This window comes from Aquarana catesbeiana, linkage group LG08, assembly GCF_042186555.1.
Source record: "Aquarana catesbeiana isolate 2022-GZ linkage group LG08, ASM4218655v1, whole genome shotgun sequence".
In the NCBI taxonomy this organism is placed as follows: Eukaryota; Metazoa; Chordata; class Amphibia; order Anura; family Ranidae; genus Aquarana; species Aquarana catesbeiana.
In genome coordinates, this window is record NC_133331.1 from 189,873,862 (window position 1) to 189,897,766 (window position 23,905).

The 23,905-nt window shown below is 46.1% G+C and overlaps 1 protein-coding gene across 2 annotated transcripts in view; it reads right to left on the bottom strand.

The window, feature by feature from the left end:
- The window catches only part of WAPL (WAPL cohesin release factor), a 219,129-nt gene extending 197,091 nt beyond the window's left edge, over positions 1-22,038 (bottom strand). For both annotated transcript variants that reach the window (XM_073596726.1, XM_073596725.1), the window contains exon 1: positions 21,791-22,038. The gene's annotated coding sequence lies outside the window, so the exon portion shown is untranslated. The remainder of the gene's footprint in view (positions 1-21,790) is intronic.
- Between the last annotated feature and the right edge of the window lie 1,867 nt (positions 22,039-23,905).

A 23,905-nucleotide genomic window follows, 5' to 3' on the forward strand; every position in this document is an offset into this window, starting at 1 on the left:
GTACAGGAGATGGTCAGGGACTGCAGACACGGTACAGGAGATGGTCAGGGACTGCAGACACGGTACAGGAGATGGTCAGGGACTGCAGACACGGTACAGGAGATGGTCAGGGACTGCAGACACGGTACAGGAGATGGTCAGAGACTGCAGACACGGTACAGGAGATGGTCAGAGACTGCAGACACGGTACAGGAGATGGTCAGGGACTGCAGACACGGTACAGGAGATGGTCAGAGACTGCAGACACGGTACAGGAGATGGTCAGGGACTGCAGACACGGTACAGGAGATGGTCAGGGACTGCAGACACGGTACAGGAGATGGTCAGGGACTGCAGACACGGTACAGGAGATGGTCAGAGACTGCAGACACGGTACAGGAGATGGTCAGGGACTGCAGACACGGTACAGGAGATGGTCAGGGACTGCAGACACGGTACAGGAGATGGTCAGGGACTGCAGACACGGTACAGGAGATGGTCAGGGACTGCAGACACGGTACAGGAGATGGTCAGGGACTGCAGACACGGTACAGGAGATGGTCAGGGACTGCAGACACGGTACAGGAGATGGTCAGGGACTGCAGACACGGTACAGGAGATGGTCAGGGACTGCAGACACGGTACAGGAGATGGTCAGGGACTGCAGACACGGTACAGGAGATGGTCAGGGACTGCAGACACGGTACAGGAGATGGTCAGGGACTGCAGACACGGTACAGGAGATGGTCAGGGACTGCAGACACGGTACAGGAGATGGTCAGGGACTGCAGACACGGTACAGGAGATGGTCAGGGACTGCAGACACGGTACAGGAGATGGTCAGGGACTGCAGACACGGTACAGGAGATGGTCAGGGACTGCAGACACGGTACAGGAGATGGTCAGGGACTGCAGACACGGTACAGGAGATGGTCAGGGACTGCAGACACGGTACAGGAGATGGTCAGGGACTGCAGACACGGTACAGGAGATGGTCAGGGACTGCAGACACGGTACAGGAGATGGTCAGGGACTGCAGACACGGTACAGGAGATGGTCAGGGACTGCAGACACGGTACAGGAGATGGTCAGGGACTGCAGACACGGTACAGGAGATGGTCAGGGACTGCAGACACGGTACAGGAGATGGTCAGGGACTGCAGACACGGTACAGGAGATGGTCAGGGACTGCAGACACGGTACAGGAGATGGTCAGGGACTGCAGACACGGTACAGGAGATGGTCAGGGACTGCAGACACGGTACAGGAGATGGTCAGGGACTGCAGACACGGTACAGGAGATGGTCAGGGACTGCAGACACGGTACAGGAGATGGTCAGGGACTGCAGACACGGTACAGGAGATGGTCAGGGACTGCAGACACGGTACAGGAGATGGTCAGGGACTGCAGACACGGTACAGGAGATGGTCAGGGACTGCAGACACGGTACAGGAGATGGTCAGAGACTGCAGACACGGTACAGGAGATGGTCAGAGACTGCAGACACGGTACAGGAGATGGTCAGGGACTGCAGACACGGTACAGGAGATGGTCAGAGACTGCAGACACGGTACAGGAGATGGTCAGAGACTGCAGACACGGTACAGGAGATGGTCAGAGACTGCAGACACGGTACAGGAGATGGTCAGAGACTGCAGACACGGTACAGGAGATGGTCAGAGACTGCAGACACGGTACAGGAGATGGTCAGAGACTGCAGACACGGTACAGGAGATGGTCAGAGACTGCAGACACGGTACAGGAGATGGTCAGAGACTGCAGACACGGTACAGGAGATGGTCAGAGACTGCAGACACGGTACAGGAGATGGTCAGAGACTGCAGACACGGTACAGGAGATGGTCAGAGACTGCAGACACGGTACAGGAGATGGTCAGAGACTGCAGACACGGTACAGGAGATGGTCAGAGACTGCAGACACGGTACAGGAGATGGTCAGAGACTGCAGACACGGTACAGGAGATGGTCAGAGACTGCAGACACGGTACAGGAGATGGTCAGAGACTGCAGACACGGTACAGGAGATGGTCAGAGACTGCAGACACGGTACAGGAGATGGTCAGAGACTGCAGACACGGTACAGGAGATGGTCAGAGACTGCAGACACGGTACAGGAGATGGTCAGAGACTGCAGACACGGTACAGGAGATGGTCAGAGACTGCAGACACGGTACAGGAGATGGTCAGAGACTGCAGACACGGTACAGGAGATGGTCAGAGACTGCAGACACGGTACAGGAGATGGTCAGAGACTGCAGACACGGTACAGGAGATGGTCAGAGACTGCAGACACGGTACAGGAGATGGTCAGAGACTGCAGACACGGTACAGGAGATGGTCAGAGACTGCAGACACGGTACAGGAGATGGTCAGAGACTGCAGACACGGTACAGGAGATGGTCAGAGACTGCAGACACGGTACAGGAGATGGTCAGAGACTGCAGACACGGTACAGGAGATGGTCAGAGACTGCAGACACGGTACAGGAGATGGTCAGAGACTGCAGACACGGTACAGGAGATGGTCAGAGACTGCAGACACGGTACAGGAGATGGTCAGAGACTGCAGACACGGTACAGGAGATGGTCAGAGACTGCAGACACGGTACAGGAGATGGTCAGAGACTGCAGACACGGTACAGGAGATGGTCAGAGACTGCAGACACGGTACAGGAGATGGTCAGAGACTGCAGACACGGTACAGGAGATGGTCAGAGACTGCAGACACGGTACAGGAGATGGTCAGAGACTGCAGACACGGTACAGGAGATGGTCAGAGACTGCAGACACGGTACAGGAGATGGTCAGAGACTGCAGACACGGTACAGGAGATGGTCAGAGACTGCAGACACGGTACAGGAGATGGTCAGAGACTGCAGACACGGTACAGGAGATGGTCAGAGACTGCAGACACGGTACAGGAGATGGTCAGAGACTGCAGACACGGTACAGGAGATGGTCAGAGACTGCAGACACGGTACAGGAGATGGTCAGAGACTGCAGACACGGTACAGGAGATGGTCAGAGACTGCAGACACGGTACAGGAGATGGTCAGAGACTGCAGACACGGTACAGGAGATGGTCAGAGACTGCAGACACGGTACAGGAGATGGTCAGAGACTGCAGACACGGTACAGGAGATGGTCAGAGACTGCAGACACGGTACAGGAGATGGTCAGAGACTGCAGACACGGTACAGGAGATGGTCAGAGACTGCAGACACGGTACAGGAGATGGTCAGAGACTGCAGACACGGTACAGGAGATGGTCAGAGACTGCAGACACGGTACAGGAGATGGTCAGAGACTGCAGACACGGTACAGGAGATGGTCAGAGACTGCAGACACGGTACAGGAGATGGTCAGAGACTGCAGACACGGTACAGGAGATGGTCAGAGACTGCAGACACGGTACAGGAGATGGTCAGAGACTGCAGACACGGTACAGGAGATGGTCAGAGACTGCAGACACGGTACAGGAGATGGTCAGAGACTGCAGACATACTACAGGAGATGGTCAGAGACTGCAGACACGGTACAGGAGATGGTCAGAGACTGCAGACACGGTACAGGAGATGGTCAGAGACTGCAGACACGGTACAGGAGATGGTCAGAGACTGCAGACATGGTACAGAAGATGATCAGAGACTGCAGACCTGCTGGACGTGGTAAGGGAGGTGCCAGACTGTCCTATGAAAGATGATCAATACCCCGCCGCCCTCACCACTAACCTGTCCCCATATAATACTATTACAATAGCGCTCCCCTGCCCAGTGTCACCACGGACCAATTCCCATCCTTCTCGACCAGCATCCACACAGTCCTCTGCTCTTCCCCCCACCTCTACACTGAGCATGCAGATAGGGCAATAAAACAAAAAATGGTGTGCAGTGTTTTGCGGTGATAAATGTACAAAAGAGTCTTATTAAGTAGTGAATAAATATAGTCCTGAAATATATAAATCTGTGATTTGATTAAAAGAAATCTTTTGTGTATTCAAAGTAATTCCAGTGCTGAGTGTGCTCTGCTGTGTTCAAATCATTCCTGATTTCTGGTGAACTGATTGGAGGTTTGTTTTGTTTAATAAATGTTTAAGTGTAAGAAATTTTCTGTATCACTTATTACTTAAGGCTGCTTTCATACTGGAACGGGCAGGCATTGATGGTAAAACGCTGCTAGTTTTAGCGGCACTATTCAGCTGCTAGCCGGGCGCTTATAACCCAGCTAGTGGCTGATGAAGGGGTTAAATGCGCCTGTGTAACGCAGCTGCCGAAGTGCCTGCAAAGCATTTCATTTCAATGGGCAGGAGTGGTGGAGGAGCGGTATACACCGATCCAAAGATGCTGCTTGCAGGACTTTTTTTTAACATCCTGCCAGCGCAACTCCTCAGTGTGAAAGCACTTGGGCTCTCACACGGAGACTGCAGGGGAGTTGTTTTGCAGGCACTTTACAGGCGCTATTTTTAGCCCAAAAGCGCCTGAAAAACGTCCCAGGGGTCTGAAAGGGGTCCAAATGTTAGATTTTATTAGTTGAAGTAAAAAAAAAAAAAAAAAAAAAAAAAAAAAAAAAAAAAAAGAAAAATATTGGCCATCGCGATTTCAAAATATTGGCATCGGCCATAGAAAAACTACTAAAGTAAAAGTTTTATTAAGTTAGAAGATTACACAGTCTCTCCTTTGCTCTTAAAATCTCAAACCTCCCTGTGAACCAGAAATGACAACTCACACACCAGAGTGCTCAGCTGTTTTGCCCAGAATAAAGGCTTCAAGTACACTGGACTTCATTTATCGCGGCCACTGGAAAATGTGGCAAAATTCACAGCATGTTTGGTCGCATTTTTAATTTTTCTGCAGCCGACGGTCAAAACAATCCTATCCTGAATGCGATACCTCTGCGTTACCCCTGATGTTAACCCCTTCCCTGCCAGTGTCAGTACAGTAACAGTGCTTTTTTTTTTTTTTTTTTTTTTTAAACACTGATCGCTATTAGTGTTACTGGTCCCCAATAAGTATCAAAGTGTCCGATTTGCCAGACGCAATCCCGCTAAAAAACACTGATTGCCGCCATAACTAGTACAAATAAATATTCCATAAAAACATCCCATAGCTTGTAGACGCTATAAAACTTTTGCACATACCAATCAATATACGCTTATAGGGATTTTTTTAACCAAAAATATGTAGCAGAATATATATTAACCTAAATTGATGAAGAAATTCGATTTTTACTTTTTTTTTTTTTTTTTTATTGGATATGCTTTATAGCAGAAAGTAAAAAATATTGATCAGATACCAAAAGAAAGCTCTGTTTATGAGAAAAAAAAAATACATGAATTTGGCTATAGAGTCACACGACCGCACAATTGTCAGTTTAAGTAACAGTGCCATATCGCAAAAATGGCCTGGTCAGGGGGGGTTGATAATACAAGCCAAAACAGTTCAACGATTACTCTAAGGCAAGGTCTACTCAAAACCTAGAAGTTACTTCCAAAACATCCAAAAATTTTGAAATTTTTTTTTTTATTGCAGCTTGCCATTTTTTGTCAAGATTTTTTCTCCTTAATACCACCCTGTGTCACTAACAGACTTGCTTTTCTATGGGGACAAGACTATAGTCACTTTACTGTATTCTACGGAGGAGCAGCAGTCACCCTGGAAATGGACTACAGAATATGTCCCCCTCCTCTTCTCCAAAACATTGGGGGAGGTGCACTATAGTTCACAGAGATAGCTGGGTACAAAGAAAGTGATAAGAGTGCAGCAAAGAATGTAATGAGCACAAGTATGTTTTTGCATTTATTGAACATTTAAAAAAAAAAAAAAACACCTTACAAAAAAATTTAACAGGTTTTTGAGATGTGAAATTTTTTTTTTTTTTTTTTTAAATCCACCTTTAAAATGTGAACTATAATATGGGTAGTAACTCAATTAAAAAAAAATCTAAAAATATAATAATGGGGAAAATAAGAATTTAATTCCCTACAGATTTTTCATGTTTGCATCCAGGAAAAAAAACAAAAAAACAAACACACGATACAAATGTTTTAAATTAGGTTGCAGTCCAGTGAGTAATTTGGGACATTGAGAGCTCATGACGTATGCAAATCAATGGTTCCCTACAAGAGACATCTTAACTGGTCCGACACAAGTTGGTCCGACTTTGAAAAAGGTTCCTGCACTGCTTTGGTCCGACACTGATCCTACTTCTGCCCATTAAATTTCACTGAAGTCGGATCAAAGCCGGATCATCATCTTAACTGATCCGACTTTGGCATGCAACTTGTGCTCTGAGGATCTTGAAGAAGAACTCCACACCACGTTTAAAAAATAAACCCTGCATTTGTTTCCCCCTCCAAGACCATGCCAGGCCCTTTGGTCTAGCATGGATTTTAAGGAGAACCCCATGCCAAAAAATGGCGTGGGGTCCCCCCCCAATCCATACCAGACCCTTATCCGACCACGTGGCCCGGCAGGCCAGGAAAGGTGGAGGGGACAAGCAAACGACCCCACCTGCTGAACCATAGCAGGCCACATGCCCTCAACATGGGGGTGTGGGTGCTTTGGGGCAGGGGGGCACTGCGCCCCCCTGCCCCATAGCACCTTGTTCCCATGTTGATGAGGACAAGGGCCTCTTCCCCACAACCCTGGTGGCTGTTGGGGTCTGCAGGGCGGACATTGTACCCCTACCCATTAACCTATAAAAGTGTCAAAGAATGAAAACTCAGGTTTTTGGCAAAGTAATTTAAGTCCGCTCCGGCGTCTCTTTGGATTTCTTCTCCCCTCTTCGGCTCTTCTGACGTCATCCGGAGGCCCCGCCCTCTTGTGATATCACCACCCATCATGCCCTGGGCATAAGTAATATAAGTGTGCCATTACTTATAGAAGTATAAGTAATGACACACCGCGTACCTAGCATTAGAGCGGGAGAACATCGAGAGAAGATAGGGCGAAGAACAGGGGGAGCGTAGAGAGGAGACCCGGCAGAGGCAGAAGATATCAGCGGAGAGAGGAGAAGAACAGGCAAAGGGAGAAGCTCTCTCTGGAGGAGGGCGAAGAAGATCGGAAGAGACACGGAAGCTGACTTCATAAAAATTACTTTGTCAAAAGCCTGTGTGCTGTTATTTTTTAACACTTTTTGGGTGAATGGGTAGGGGTACAATGTACTAGAGCTGCACGATTCTGGCTTAAATGAGCATCACGATTTTTTGCTTAGAAAATAGATCACGATTCTCACGGCGTTTTAGCTTTTTTTTTATTCAAGGAAGTGTATTTTTTCCCAAAAAATTGAATTTGAAAGACCACTGGGCAAATACAGTGTGACATAAAATATTGCAGCAATTGCCATTTTATTCCCTAGGGTCTCTGCTAATTATATATATATATATATATATATATATATATATATATATATATATATATATATATATATATATATATATATATATATATATTTTTTTTTAAGAAAGAAGTGTCAGAAAAAAATTTAGACTTTAAGTGGTTAAACTTCCTGCATTTACATGTTGTTGACAACTTGGCAGACTGGGATTTTTTCTTTACAAACAGAAGAGTATCCCTTTGATCTAAGGAGGAAGTGTTAGTTACAACGTTTCATATTAAAAACTTGGCAGACTGCCCAGATGTTTTCTTTTGACAGCTGAGTGAGCAGATAAGTCTCTCCACTTGTTATATGAAAAAATCATCAAACTGCAACAGAGATCGTCAGGGGGGTTGAATCGAGATCGCATTTTTTTTAACGATTAATTGTGCTGCTCAACAATGTACCCCATACTCATTCACATAGGGTGGGGAGCCGGGATCTGGGGGACCCCCCTTGTTGAGGGAATGTGGCCTGGTATGGTTGGGGGGGGCCTCACTCGTCCCCACCCCCTTTCCAGACCTGCCGGGCTGCGTGCTCGTATAAGGGTCTGGTATGGATTGTGGGGGGAACCCCGTGCCTTTGTTTTTTTGCAGTTCAGTTTCAGGGTCTTGAAAATCTTCTTCTAACCTAGGCCATCTTTATGTAGAGAAACAATTCTTTTTTACAGATCCTCAGAGAGTTTTTTGCCATGAGGTGCCATGCTGAACTTCCAGTGACCAGTAAGAGAGTGAGAGTGACAACACCAAATTTAAACAAACACACCTGCTCACCATTCACACCTGAGATCTTGTAACACTAACAAGTCACATGACACTGGGGAGGGAAAATGTCTAATTTGGCCCAATTTGGACATTTTCACTTAGGTGTGTACTCACTTTTGTTGACAACGGTTTAGACAATAATGACTGTGTGTTGACTTCTTTTGAGGGGACAGCAAATTTACACTATTATACAAGCAGTACACTCACTACTTTACATTGTAGCAGTGTCATTTCTTCAATGTTGTCACATGAAAAGATATACTAAAATATTTACAAAAATGTGAGGGGTATACTCACTTTTGTGGGATACTGTATATTAAGAATAATGTACAAGTGAATGTGATAGATGACATCACTAGGGAGGAAGTGGAATCCTTATGGGTAGAGCTCCAAAGGGATCAAGGGAAAAATACTGGGAGTATGCTATAGGCCCCATAACCTGAGGGAGGAGGTGGATCTCCTATCACAATTTGGATTAGCAGCAAGGATGGGAAGTGTCATCATAAGAAGGGATTTTAATTATCCAGACAGACTGGACGGAGGGAACCACACATTCGTCTAAGGCTCGCCAGTTTCTAAATGTCTTGCAGGACATTTTTATGGGTCAGATGGTAGACACACAAACTAGAAATAAAGAGTTACTGGATCTACTGATAACCAACAATACAGACCAGGATGTGGAAATACGGGCAATTGAGGAAAAAGCGATCACAGGTCAATTGGCTTCAGTATAAATCACACAAATAGGAAACATAAGGGGAATACAAAGATACTGAATTTCAAAAGAGCCAACTTCCCTAAACTACGAACCTTGCTAGAAAATATAAATTGGGATAAAATCTTAGGAACAAAGAACATGGAGGAGAGATGGGTTCGCTTTAAGAGCATATTTAATAAGGGCATTAGCCAGTGCATCCCATTTGGTAATACATTTAAAAGAGCAAACAAAAGTCCTGGATGGCTTAACTCCAATGTAAAAATGCATATAAAAGCAAAGGAGAAGGCCTTTGCTTAATACAAGGTTGAGGGATCATTGTCAGCATTCAGACTTTATAAAGAAAGTAAAAAGAAATGTAAGGGTGCAATTAGGGCGGCTAGGATAGAACACGAAAGACACATAGCGAAAGAAAGCAATAAAAAAAAAAAAAATCCCAAGAAATTCTTTAAGTATGTAAACAGTAGAGCTGCACAATTCTGGCTAAAATGAGAATCACAATTTTTTTTGCCTAGAATAAAGATCACGATTCTCTCGGGGTAACATCTTCTTTCACATTATACACAAAAAATTGGGCTAACTTTTTTTTAATTCATTCAAGTGTATCTTAATTTTTTTTTTAAATGTGTTTTAAAAACCGCTGTGACATACGGTGTGACGTAATATATTGCAACAACCACCATTTTATTCTCTAGGATCTCTATTAAAAAAAATATATATGATACCATGTTTGGGTGTTCCAAGTAATTTTCTAGCAGAAAATAATGATTTTTACTTGTAAGTAATAACGGTCAGAAAAGTTTGGTCTTTAAATGGTTAAACTTCCTTCATGGGAGTTCTTTCCTGTGATAAAAGAACGAAAAGATACTTTGTTTCTACTTATTCGCTTGTTGTGATAATACTTGGCAGGCTGCCTGGATTTTCTTTTTTAGTTTTTCCAGCTGTGAGAACTTGGATTGGAAAAAAGCCAATGTAGCACCAATATTTAAAAGGGTCCAAAATACATCCCTGGGAATTACAGACTAGTTAGCCTAACATCAGTAGTATGCAAGCTCTTGGAGGGGATGATAAGGGTCTATATACAAGATTTTAGTAAGGTAAACGGTATAATTTGCAGTAATTAGCATGGATTCATGAAAAATCGTTCTTGCCAAATCTATTAACCTTCTATGAGGAAGTGAGTTGCCATCGAAATAAAGGAAGGCCCGTAGACGTGGTGTATCTGGATTTTGCAGAAGCATTTGACACAGTTCCCCATAAAAGTTTACTGTACAAAGTAAGGTCCGTTGGCATGGACCATAGGGTGAGTACATGGATTGAAAACTGGCTACAAGGGCGAATTCAGAGGGTGGTGATAAATGGGGAATAATCCGAATGGTCAGGGTGGGTAGTGGAGCCTTACAGGGTTCTGTGCTGGGACCAATCCTATTTGATTTATTCATAAACAACCTGGAGGATGGGGTAAACAGTTCAATCTCTGTATTTGTGAATGATACTAAGCTAAGCAGGGCAATAACTTCTCTGCAGGATGTGGAAACATTACAAGAAGATCTGAACAAATTAATGGGGTGGGAAACTACATGGCAAATGAGGTTTAATGTAGAAAAATGTAAAATAATGCATTTGGGTCACAAAAATATGAAGGCAATCTTTACACTGGGGGGAGAACCTCTGGGGGAATCTAGGATGGAAAAGGACCTGGGGGTCCTAGTAGATGATAGGCTCAGCAATGGCATGCAATGCCAAGCTGCTGCTAGCAAAGCAAACAGAATAATGGCATGCATTAAAAAAGGGATTAACTCCAGAGATAAAACATTAATTCCCCCACTCTACAAGACTCTGGGCAACAGTCCTCAGGAAGGATGTACTGGAAATGGAGCGAGCAAAGCAGCTAATAAATGGTCTAGAGGATATTAGTTATGACGAAAGGTTACGAGCACTAAACTGATTCTCTCTGGAGAAGAGACGCTTGAGAGGGGATATGATTTCAATATACAAATATCATAGTGGTGACCCCACAATAGAGAGAAAACGTCTTCGCGGAAGGGAGTTTACCAAAACTCGTGGCCACTCATTAAAATAAGAAAAGAGGTTTAACCATAAACTACATAGAGGGTTCTTTACTGTAAGAGCAGCCAGGATGTGGAATTCCCTTCCACAGGCGGTGGTCTCAGCAGGAAGCATCAATAGTTTCAAAAAACTATTAGATAAGCACCTAAATGACCACAACATACAGGGATATATAATGTAATACTGACATATAATAACACACATAGATTGGACTTGATGGACTTGTGTCTTTTTTCAACCTCACCTACGTACTTTTGTGTACCGCAACAATTTTTCCAATAAAAGGACTTTTGTTACGTCTGAGTGCTGCCATTCCTTCTATCCAGTACTGCCAGTCTGCCTACTCCCTCAGGTGGAGGCACACAGGCTGCAGTGCAGGGTCACCCTCAGCTGAGGCCTGACCTCCCCCCGCTGACCCCTACGACTCCGTGTAGGTGGGCTCCGGGGAGAGGAAGGCCAGCTTGGAGGCAATGCGGCTCAGGCACAGCGGGCAGCAGAAGAGTCAACAGGGCTCCCCCAGAAAGAAGCCATTTATCCTCAGACCCTGCTCGAACATTGGGGAGGGAGGTGGGGACAGCGGCCATCTATGGAGAGGAGCCCGGCCCCCCGACAATGTTGTTCACAGCCAGAAATCAGACCCCCTGCCTGCTTCCAGTGGGACCAGCCGGGGAAAAGGATCAGTTGCCCAGCGCTGCATGTCTGGAGTGTCAGGCAATGGGAGTTACAGGGGGTGGGCTGGCGGCAACTTTCTGGTCGCCATGGAGCCTGGGATTTGTCGTGCCATGTCCCTTCTATAGCCTGGGTCGGCAACCCATTGATCACGACCGCCTGACAGGTGGGCCGCAAACGCGCCGCCACTGCTGCCCATCCATCTCAGATCATAGCGGCATTCTACATTACAGCCAAGAAAAGTACTAGGTAAGAGGCGGGCCAGCCTGGAACAGGAGAGATAGCACCAATCAGTGAGCGGAGTCCACGCCCAGCAGATCGCAGTGTCTGTGTTAAAGCAGCCACAGCAGAGACCAAAGAAAGAGATGCTGCAAAACAGGTCAACTTCAGGGGGTTAATGCCACAGGTGGCAGCAGGCTAATTACAGGTCCTTAGTGCAGGGCTAGCAGTGTTATAAAAGGCTGCTGCTTACAATGCCATCAACATTTATTTTGTATTATTGTGGCAGCTGCCTGGGGGGGGATTGGTAAATGGCTAGGGCTGTACATTATAAAAAAAAAAATAAAAAAAAAGCTGCTTTGTGTTATTCTTGGCTCACATCTCTGCATGTTGGGAATGCGCGCAAGGGAAATGCGCTGCTCCCTAGCAGACGCACAAGAGGGCCAAAAATTCTTAATGGCACCCCCACACATTATAAACTCTATATTTTCAGACACACACCAAAACGCATGGTGCCCAGCACCCTGTGGTTCAAGGCAATTTTCAAGAAGGGTCAGAGAATTTTTTCCTCCATGTTTCTCAGAGGTAAGGCAGCCCATTGAAATGAGTGGGCTTCCCTACACACAGTAGTGTGAACCAAGGCTTAGGGCCCAACCACACTTGTCCACACTCTAAATCAGAGCGTTTTAGTGACCGAACATAAGTCCATCTTTGGCATCAGTGATATACGCCAGGAAGCAGTGGATGCTTGTTTTATAGCATCACACAGCTCCCTTATTTTATTTCATCACTCAGCAGAGCAGTGCATTTCACCTGCAAAAACTGTATTTCTCTCCTAATAGTGTATACAGTATATCTCTTCTCTCTGTTATTCTCAGAGTAGATTCAATATTGTGCCTAACCATATAGTTGGTTGTTTATATTTACCACTGCATAGAGATATTTAAGAATAAATTGCTTTTTTTTTTTAAAAAAAACTTTACATATTAACTAAATTAGGGCTGAAACAACTAATCGATTAATCGACAACCAATCGATTATGAAATGAATCGATTACTATTTTCATAATCAAATAATCACCAGTAACATAATGGGGTTAAAAAAAAGCTAAAATGAGTCCTTTATAGTACAAAAAGAGCAAATCGCTACTGTAAATATTACTTTCAAAGTTCTACAGTAAAAAAATGAACCCTTTACAGTAGTGATTATCTGCTTTTTTTGTACTATAAAAGGGCTCATTTTAGTTTTTTTAACCCCAATATATTATTAAACATCTTAGACCTGGTTCACATCTATGTGTTTTTTGGTGCTTGTTACAGAAACGCTCTAAAGTTCATTTACATGGTTTCCTATGGGACACGTTCACATCTGCTTTTTTCAGCAGCTGCGCATTTGGAAAGGGTCAAGGACTTTAATGCAAAACGGTGCTTTTTTGGTTTAATATACTTCAATGGAGAAGCTGCAGAAGAGCATGTAATGGGTTTTTGCAGCAATTTGTGTTTTTTTTAATCTGCTCAACGACAAATTGTCAAAAAAAAATGCAAAAACGCAATTTGCAGCAAAATCACGTGCGCAAAAATCACAACACACAGCAAAAAGCACTGCAGAAACAGATCAAAAGCAAACTGCATAGGTGTATACCGAGCCTTATGCTGGCCACACGGATCAATTTTCAGACAAGAATATTCAGACAAAAAAAACTCTGTGCATTCGCTGAATGAAAGAATGTTTGAAATTTCCACTTGTTTTTAACATTCTGTTTTTAAAACGAATGTACATTTCTGAACGAAAACCACATACACTGTCTGAAAATTCCTTTCACCAAGAAATTTTCTATTTCCAAATTTTCCCGTCACTATGGTTGAAAATGATCGTCGATTTTACCCCACTAACTATTTGAAAATTGAACGAACGTTATTAAAATTACATTTTTTTTTTTTTTTTTTTTTTTTTTTTAAGGAAGACATTCGTTCTTTTTTTTTTTAAATAAAAAAAATGTGATCTCTGAGTCTATTTACCAGATTCACCCTCTTAATAGTATATACAGTATATCTCCTCAAATAGTATATACAGTATATCTCTTCTAATAGTATATACAGTATATCTCTTCTGTTATTCTCAGAGTGGATTAGATATTTTGCTCCCTAACCATATAGTTGGTTATTTATATTTACCACTGAATAGAGATATTTAAGAATAAATTGCCTTTTTTTTAAACTTTACATATTAACTAAATTCTACACCACACTTTTTTTTTTAAAGGTTATTAACCGATTAATCGAAACAATAATCGGCCAACTAATCGATTATCAAAATAATAGTTAGTTGCTGTCCTAAACTAAATTATACACCACACTTTTTTTTTAGGGTTAATAACCGATTAATCAAAACAATAAAAGACCAACTAATCGATTATGCTAAATAATCGTTAGTTGCAGCCCTACCCTTATGCACCACTGACCTCTGTGTGGTTTGTTACATTCCACATACTGGTTTTCTGGTTGTGTGTGGGGGGAATTCTGGTTCACATACTACTGACCTGTGAACGCTGCACTACTCATGCCTGTACTCTGCGTTACCACTGACCTCCAAACTCTGCACTCCATGTTACATACTACTGACCTCTGAACTCAGCAGTACTTGCTACTGCCCCATAAACTTTTTAAATGTTCCTTTTCAATGGGCCTATGCTAGGTTATCTAAAAAAAAAAAAAAAGAAAAAAAAAAAAAGCACGACAAGCTGGTGATCTTTGATCTCTTCTATGTCATTCAAGTAGATCCCCACTTCTCCAAGGTTGCCTACCCCTGCTCTATAATAAATACTTGCCTCAATTAAGAACAGTAATTGTCATTTCTGTTTGCCGCTTCACTCCTCTGCTATCAGTATGAATCACTTCTGACAAGTTGTCCTGACACCCAGAAAAATGGTGATGGGGAGGGAGCTCCAACACAGCCTGTGATTGAGGGGCTTAGCTCTCTTCCTGTGTTACTATAGGAGGATGTATTTCATCTCTGAGACTAGTCATATCACTGGGTTTATGTGAGGGTTTACAACCACTTTAAAAGGAGGCCAGGCTGAGCAATTCTCCACCATTCAGCAGAAGCTTGTACTTTTAGTAATGAATACAAGGATTTCTCCAACTGGCCAAGGTGGAGAGGTAGGCTATTGAGGTCATGACTACCACTCTAAGCAACTGGATGAAGCTTTGTATTTTGTAGACAAAAATGCAAGCATCTCCTGAATGATAGGGAAGCACTCAGTCTTACCCTCTTAATTCCAGCAGCAGACATGAAGTCGTCCGTATTGCTGAACACAACACAGCTTACTGTATGTAGCCAAAGCTACTACAATATATTACAGCACACACAGTGGCCGCATTGGTTTAGAATGGAAAAAATTAAAAATAAATAAAAATAGTACATGTGGGCCAACTTGGCGCAAATAAACGAATGAAAGCGATAAAGTTGAAATTCTACTTTAAAACAGAATAAAATGCAGGGAAGATATTAGGGGGACGAAAAGACCCCTGAAATCTTCATGAAGACTACATATCACTTGCACTAATATATTGCTACGAAACGCGTTTGCATCAAACTTGGAAATCAGAATTACTTTTCTGATATGAAAGATTTACAGAGTGCGCCACATCCCGTGAAAAATGGAATAGCGAGGAACCCCTGGGAGTGGGATTTTTAAGGCACTACCAACATACAGCATAGAAAAAATAATAACAATTTTATTAAATAACTAAAACAACTAACTAGTTATTTAATAAACATATTTTTTCTATACTGTGTGTTGGTAGTGCCTTAAAAATCCCACCCCAAGGGTTCCTCGCTATTCCAAACTTGGAAATCATTTCACTGACAGCAAGTCAAATTCATCCCAAGTGAAAAAAAAAAAAACGCTCTCGCATTTGATATTACATAAAAAAAAAACACAATACATACACACACACCAACTGTGTAACCTATATGGCAACATGATCTCTTGTATGGAAGTTTCTCATATGTGTACGCACATGTAATGCTTCAGAGGCTCTTTCACACTTGCAGAGTCCCCCGGGAGGTCCACCTGCTCAGCAGGGGATCTCTCCACTGATACCTGCCGAGGAGACTGATAACAGGTCCTTGCTTATGCAGATTGGACACAGATACAGCCTGCTTTCCTCTATGGCAAGTTGGATGTAAACAGACCGGCTGTCATCAGATCCGCCAGACGGATGGGGAACGGATTGCCCATCTGTCTGCTTTTAGTGGATAGGATCAGATGTGGACGGGTGTAAACGAACTCAAGTCCATTTACATCTGCAGCTCCATAAAAGTGCAATGGATGTCCAATCGGGTCACTTAAAGAATGGACAGGGGGACCTGATCTGTCCGTTCTAGTGAAAGGGGCCTAAAAGATTAAAATCAAAACAAACTGACAACACATTTTCCTCATACCAAATGCAAACATAAAATAAACTAAAGATGAAACGTCTAACAAAGCTGGGCCTAAACATTGCCTCTACTTAATACTAAGCTTGCCCAGTACACCAGGATTCTGTCTGGTCAACGCCAACATATTTACCAATATTATAACACGCAGACTCAACTAAACAAGTATATTTTTAGATTTTTTTTCTTTAAACTCAGCTGGATGGCACAAAGTTCACTAAAGTCCCATATCAAACTGACATTTTTCCCCATAAAATACTATTTGCAGCATTTTTTGTTTTTTCCATCATCTTGATGCTGCTGGGCACTTCCAGCCACTCCTTGTCTACATGCACTAGGCTCCATAGTCTGCTGTACATCAATGCTCTGGTCCAGCTTCCTGATAGTGACCAGTGGACTATGCCTGCTCAGTGTGTGTCAGCACAGCCAACTAAAGTCTCCAACACACATGTAGGTGACCAGATGAAACCAAACACAAATGGGAGACAGTTGTCATCAAATACAGAGAAGTGCCTGAGCGCGCACCATAACAGCAGGATCATCACAAGGTATTGCAAAAAAAGTAGCAGATCTACAAAATATTGAAAACATCCTCTGAAGTTCTATAACGAATGGTTATTTAAGATTGTAGTGGTTGGGTTTAGACATGGTGTATGTCTAGTGAAGACTTTTCTCTGCAGTCTAGGAAATTCTAGAGAAGGATTAGAACCTCTCTCGGATATTTACTGCGGTTTGTGTCTGCACTGAGGAAGCACATCCTCCTTATTTGTCACCAAACTTTAGGTGCAGAGAAATCACATTCAATGGGGACCCCAGCAGGGACAAATGTCTAAGGGCCCATGCACAAGGCTCAACTTAAAACAGTATTTCTGCAGTGGGTATGGTTTGTGATCTGTGGAAGACAGGAAACCTCTGCAAATCAATGCCAAGCTGCCACCATCTGTGTGTAATTTCCCGTGGTTAGAGATAGATTCCACCCCTGGAAGAAGACGGTTCATGTACAGGGGTGTATGTCCAACTGCAGGTAATGCTCCCTGTAGGATTACATGTGGAAAGTATCAGCCTGGCATCATTTGTACAGACGTCCTGTCCGTGGATGATCAAACCCACCAGGGGATACCCATCCCGCCAGTAAATACACCGATCTGGGTGGTGTACAGCCCTCATCTACAATGTGCATGAGCTTTAAGACCTTGTTTACAATTGCGGTAGGAGGGGGATTCAAATCTGTGGTGGAGCTGCAGCTTTACCACCCCCTTTAAGCTCCAAAGGCAGCCGGACAGAGTTGTACAGCTTCTGTGGCAAAACTAGAGGACCACTGCCAAACCTGACCAATTTAAGTGAATGCAGTCATGCTGCAAATGCCCTACAACCTCAGCCAATGAGAAGGCAACAAAACTGCCTCTTATCAACCCCCCTCTGAAAAGTGATTTGTGGTCTTCAGAGGGTGACGCAAATGTAAACAAGCCCTAGAATAGTATTTACACTCCTGAGAAATGTCTTCTCACTTCCTGTTGTGTGCCTTAAACAGGAAGTAAAGGAAAAGTTCTCAAACTAAAAACTGACAGCAATAATTCCCGATGGGGGGGGGGATTTTCTGGGTCACAGGAGTGCATTTACTTTTGCACCCCTGTGACCCAGAATTAGCTGACAGCTCAGAGCCATCCAACCCAGGCTCTGGGAGAATCCTGATCATAATAGACAGCACGGTGGCCAAGTGGTTAGTAGTTCTGCACAGCAGCACTAGGAGGGTCCTTGGTTTGAATCTCAACTATGGCACTACCTGCATGGAGTTTGCATGTTGTCCCTGGGTGTACGTGGGTTTCCTCCCACACTCCAAAGACATGCTGATAGGTTAATTGGATCCTGATTAAATATTCCATAGTATGTATAAATGTATGTTAGGAACTTTAGTTTGTAAGGTCCTTGAGGGCAGGGACTGATATGAATGTACAGCATATATGTAAATTGACATCTATACAAGTACCTGTAATAAATAAATCCACCCAGCTGACTGACAGCTAGCTCTGCCTCTCAGCTTATGGCTGAGAGCCAAAGTCCTACTCTCTTGTCAGCTGAGCTCTGGAAGGGCAGTGAGGAGAGCGATGACTGACAGTCACCACTCACTGCTCTGGGAAGACTGAGAACTGGAGCAGTCATGTGATGGCTGAGATCCCAGTCTTAGAGACAGCGGGCAACACCTGCAGCATAGGTGGGTGAGTATACATTTTATTTTTAAATACCTCCATACATCTCCTTTAATGCTTCCATACTCCATTAAAAAAAAAATATATATAGGTTACCTTGGAATAATCTGTATACTGTGAGCCATCGCTTTTCTTTTCAGGCTGAGACAAAATCATAATGTGATCAGTGTGGAATGACTATACCATACAACCATCATTCACATGAGCGATGAAATGTGAGGACTGATGTAAACAACCCAGCTTGTATACAAATAGCAAGCCTTCCCATTACAGAGCTGGCAGCAGTGGAGGAGGATTGTATAATCAGAATGTAAAGCTGATCATTGGCTCCATAATCTCACTGTACAATAAGCTCTATGATACTACTGCCATGGTGAGTATGGATTGGTCATCAGCTCTGTAGGCGTATGGGCAGGGCAGAGCTGTGTCCGAACATTGTATGGGGTGAGTGTGGGATCACACTGTATGGTGCGTGTGTGGGGGGAATCACACTGTATGGTGCGTGTGTGGGGGGAATCACACTGTATGGTGCGTGTGTGGGGGGAATCACACTGTATGGTGCGTGTGTGGGGGGAAATCACACTGTATGGTGCGTGTGTGGGGGGGAATCACACTGTATGGTGCGTGTGTGGGGGGGAATCACACTGTATGGTGCGTGTGTGGGGGGAATCACACTGTATGGTGCGTGTGTGGGGGGAAATCACACTGTATGGTGCGTGCGTGGGGGGAATCACACTGTATGGTGCGTGCGTGGGGGGAATCACACTGTATGGTGCGTGCGTGGGGGGAATCACACTGTATGGTGCGTGCGTGGAGGGAATCACACTGTATGGTGCGTGCGTGGGGGGAATCACACTGTATGGTGCGTGTGTGGGGGGAAATCACACTGTATGGTGCGTATCACACTGTATGGTGCGTGCGTGGGGGGAATCACACTGTATGGTGCGTGCGTGGGAGGAATCACACTGTATGGTGCGTGCGTGGGGGGAATCACACTGTATGGTGCGTGCGTGGGGGGAATCACACTGTATGGTGCGTGCGTGGGGGGAATCACACTGTATGGTGCGTGCGTGGGGGGAATCACACTGTATGGTGCGTGTGTGGGGGGAAATCACACTGTATGGTGCGTGTGTGGGGGGAAATCACACTGTATGGTGCGTGTGTGGGGGGAAATCACACTGTATGGTGCGTATCACACTGTATGGTGCGTGCGTGGGGGGAATCACACTGTATGGTGCGTGCGTGGGAGGAATCACACTGTATGGTGCGTGCGTGGGGGGAATCACACTGTATGGTGCGTGCGTGGGGGGAATCACACTGTATGGTGCGTGCGTGGGGGGAATCACACTGTATGGTGCGTGCGTGGGGGGAATCACACTGTATGGTGCGTGCGTGGGGGGAATCACACTGTATGGTGCGTGCGTGGAGGGAATCACACTGTATGGTGCGTGCGTGGGGGGAATCACACTGTATGGTGCGTGCGTGGGGGGAATCACACTGTATGGTGCGTGCGTGGGGGGAATCACACTGTATGGTGCGTGCGTGGAGGGAAATCACACTGTATGGTGCGTGCGTGGAGGGAAATCACACTGTATGGTGCGTGCGTGGGGGGAAATCACACTGTATGGTGCGTGCGTGGGGGGAAATCACACTGTATGGTGCGTGCGTGGGGGAAATCACACTGTATGGTGCGTGCGTGGAGGGAAATCACACTGTATGGTGCGTGCGTGGGGGGAAATCACACTGTATGGTGCGTGCGTGGGGGGAAATCACACTGTATGGTGCGTGTGTGGGGGGGGGAAATCACACTGTATGGTGCGTGTGTGGGGGGGAAAATCACACTGTATGGTGCGTGTGTGGGGGGGAAATCATACTGTATGGTGCGTGTGTGGGGGGGAATCACACTGTATGGTGCGTGCGTGGGGGGAATCACACTGTATGGTGCGTGCGTGGGGGGAATCACACTGTATGGTGCGTGCGTGGGGGGAATCACACCATGGGGGATCACACTGTATGGGGTGAGTGTGGGGGAATCACACTGTATGATGCGTGTGTGGGGGAATCACACTGTATGGGGTTGTGTGTGTGTGTGTGTGGGGGGGGGGGGAATCACACTGTATGGGGTTGTGTGTGTGTGGGGGGGGGGGGGGGGGAATCACACTGTATGGGGTTGTGTGTGTGTGGGGGGGGGGAAATCACACTGTATGGGGTTGTGTGTGTGTGGGGGGGGGGGAAATCACACTGTATGGGGTTGTGTGTGGGGGGGGGAAATCACACTGTATGGGGTCGTGTGGGGGGGAAATCACACTGTATGGGGATGTGTGTGGGGGGGATCACACTGTATGGGGTTGTGTGGGGGGGGGGGGAATCACACTGTATGGGGATATGTGGGGGGGGGGGAAATCACACTGTATGGGGATGTGTGTGGGGGGGATCACACTGTATGGGGTTGTGTGGGGGGGGGGGGAATCACACTGTATGAGGTTGTGTGGGGGGGGGGGAATCACACTGTATGGGGTTGTGTGTGGGGGGGGGAGATCACACTGTATGGGGTTGTGTGTGGGGGGGGGGGGAATCACACTGTATGGGGTTGTGTGTGTGGGGGGGGGATCACACTGTATGGGGTGTTTGGGGGGGAATCACACTGTATGGGGGGTGTGGGGGGTAATCACACTGTATGGGGGGCGTGGGGGGGATCACACTGTATGGGGGGATCACACTGTATGGGGGGGATCACACTGTATATGGGGGGGATCACACTGTATATGGGGGGGATCACACTGTATATGGGGGGATCACACTGTATATGGGGGGGGATCACACTGTATATGGGGGGGGATCACACTGTATATGGGGGGGGATCACACTGTATATGGGGGGGGATCACACTGTATATGGGGGGGGGATCACACTGTATATGGGGGGGGATCACACTGTATATGGGGGGGGATCACACTGTATATGGGGGGGGGATCACACTGTATATGGGGGGGGATCACACTGTATATGGGGGGGGATCACACTGTATATGGGGGGGGATCACACTGTATATGGGGTGTGGGATCAGACGGTGGGGTGTATGTCCAGGCTGTGTACTGACTTAGGCCTTGCAGAATGAGGAGAAGTTTAAGGAAGAGCACAGGCCTGCCTGCTGACATGACACTCTGAGGAGGGGGGGGTTCTGTGCTGGGCCTTCGGAAAGTTTGCAGCTTCCCCCCTCCAAGCTCAACTCAGCCGAGACAAACTTCCTAGAAGTCCGGCCTGCCATGGCGCACAGCCGGGACTCCCCCTAACCAGACTGTCCACAAATCTCCCCCACCCTTCCCTCCATACCTCACACGGTCTAATCCCCCGGGGCTCCTCCGCTCCACCGGTGCCCGCCTTCACCAGCAACCCAGGCCGGAGATTCCGGAGGAGGGAGACAGCAGAGGAAATGTCCGGCTGTTTTTATTTAAACAGGGCCCGGGAACATCCCTCCGCCATATGCCCCCCTTCCGTCACTACGCTCACACAGCGCTCGACCGGCCAATCAGCGGGCGGCTTACTCAGCCATTAGGCAGCGGGCCGCACTGCGCAGGCGCTGCAGAGGGCGGGGAGCCGCCAATGACGCACTACGGTGCGCGAAGAGATCGGGGCGGCTAGAGCGCATACACGGAAGACGCGGTGCATGCTGGGAGTGGTAGTCTTCTGTTATCCGCCTTTCCTACACTCTGACTTCCTGTGGGCGACGGCGGGGCAATGCATCTGTGCACCTGTACAGGAAGTAGAGAGAGAGAAAAAAAAACTCTGTGACGTGACACCCCACAAATCTCCTTGTCATCACTTCATGACATCGGTCCACGTATATACCCCAAAGAGTCATCACTGCATGGATATATCCTAAGGAGATCCTGTCATCACTGCATGTATATGTTACAAAGAGAACCTGTCATCTCTCCATGTATATATCCTAAGGAGACCCTGTCATCACTGCATCATGCATACTTACCAACTGTCCCGAATTTCCCGGGACACTTCCGGGATTTAGACTATTTTCACGATTTTATCGTTTCCCGGGAAATGTCCAGAGAAATCCAGTTTTGCACGATTTTCCAACGCCGCCGCTAGAGGTGGAGACATTGTCTCTGCCGGCTGCCATTTTCAAGAAGACCAGGAACACAGCTGGGCGGCTAGACGGAGCTCCTGTGTCGCCTACCGCCCCACTTCGCTCCAACCACCCCCCGCCCCACTCCGCCCTGCTACCGGTGACCAACAGCTGCTAGCAGTGTCCCCTTAATAAAGTCTCACAGTGCCCAGCAGTAACACCTGTCCGTACCTCATTATCAGTGCTGCCCATCAGTGCCATCTATTAGTGTCCATCAGTGCTGCTGGTCAGTGCTCATCAGCGCCACCTGTCAGTGCCCATCAGTTCCGCCGGTCACTGCCCATCAGTGCTGCCTATCAGTGCCCATCAATATTACATATCAGTTCCTTCTCATCAGTGCCACCTTATCAGTGCCAACTCAACAGTGCCGCCTCATCAGCACCCATCAGTGAAGGAGAAAACAAAGTTTTATGACAGAAACTAAGAAAAACTTTTTTTTTTTTTCAAAATTTTTTATTTTATTTTATTTTATTTTGTTTATAGCGCAAAAAACAAAAACCGCAGAGGTGATCAAATACCACCAAAAGAAAGCTCTATTTGTGGGAAGAAATATTTTATTTGGGTACAGTGTTATATGACCACGCAATTGTCATTTAAAGTGCGACAGCGCTGAAAGCTGAAAATTGTCCTGGGCAGGAAGGGGGGAAGTGCCTGGTATTGAAGGGGTTAAAGTGTAAATAAAAGGCAAAACTTTTTTTTTTTTTTTTTTTTAGCTTTAGATAGAGTGGAGGTGGATTCCAGTGGAAATCTTCCAATGTGGACACTGATTCTGGTGACCTGGGGGCCCCCAAGGAGTTCCCTTAATTTGCAGGGATTTCCTCGCACTTCCTGTTTGGCTATGGGACAGGAAGTGAAGGGAAATCTCCACAATGGGACGCAGATGGCGAAAAAAAAATCTGAGAGGAGTTATAACTCCCCCTTACTCTATCCAAATTTAGAAAAAAAAAAGTTTTGCCTAAAGTTCTACTTTAAAGCGGAGTTCCACCCAAAAGTGGAAGTTCCGCTTTAAGCACTCCTCCCCCCCCTTACATGCCACATTTGTCATGTCATTTTTTTTGGGGGGGAGTGGGTGACTACTTTAGAGAGGGACTTCCTGTCCCACTTTCTCCTTCCGCCCACGGGCCGCCTAGGCGACTCCTCCTCTCCCCTAGGCGGTCCCTCCCTCTCGGCAATCTTCTGGGAACACATGACAGGTCCCAGAAGATTGACTGTCCACTGGGAAAGCGCAGTGCGACTCGCATATGCACAGTGCGCACCCGGCCGTGAAGCCGCAAACTGTCACGGCCGGGTGCCCACAGTTCCAA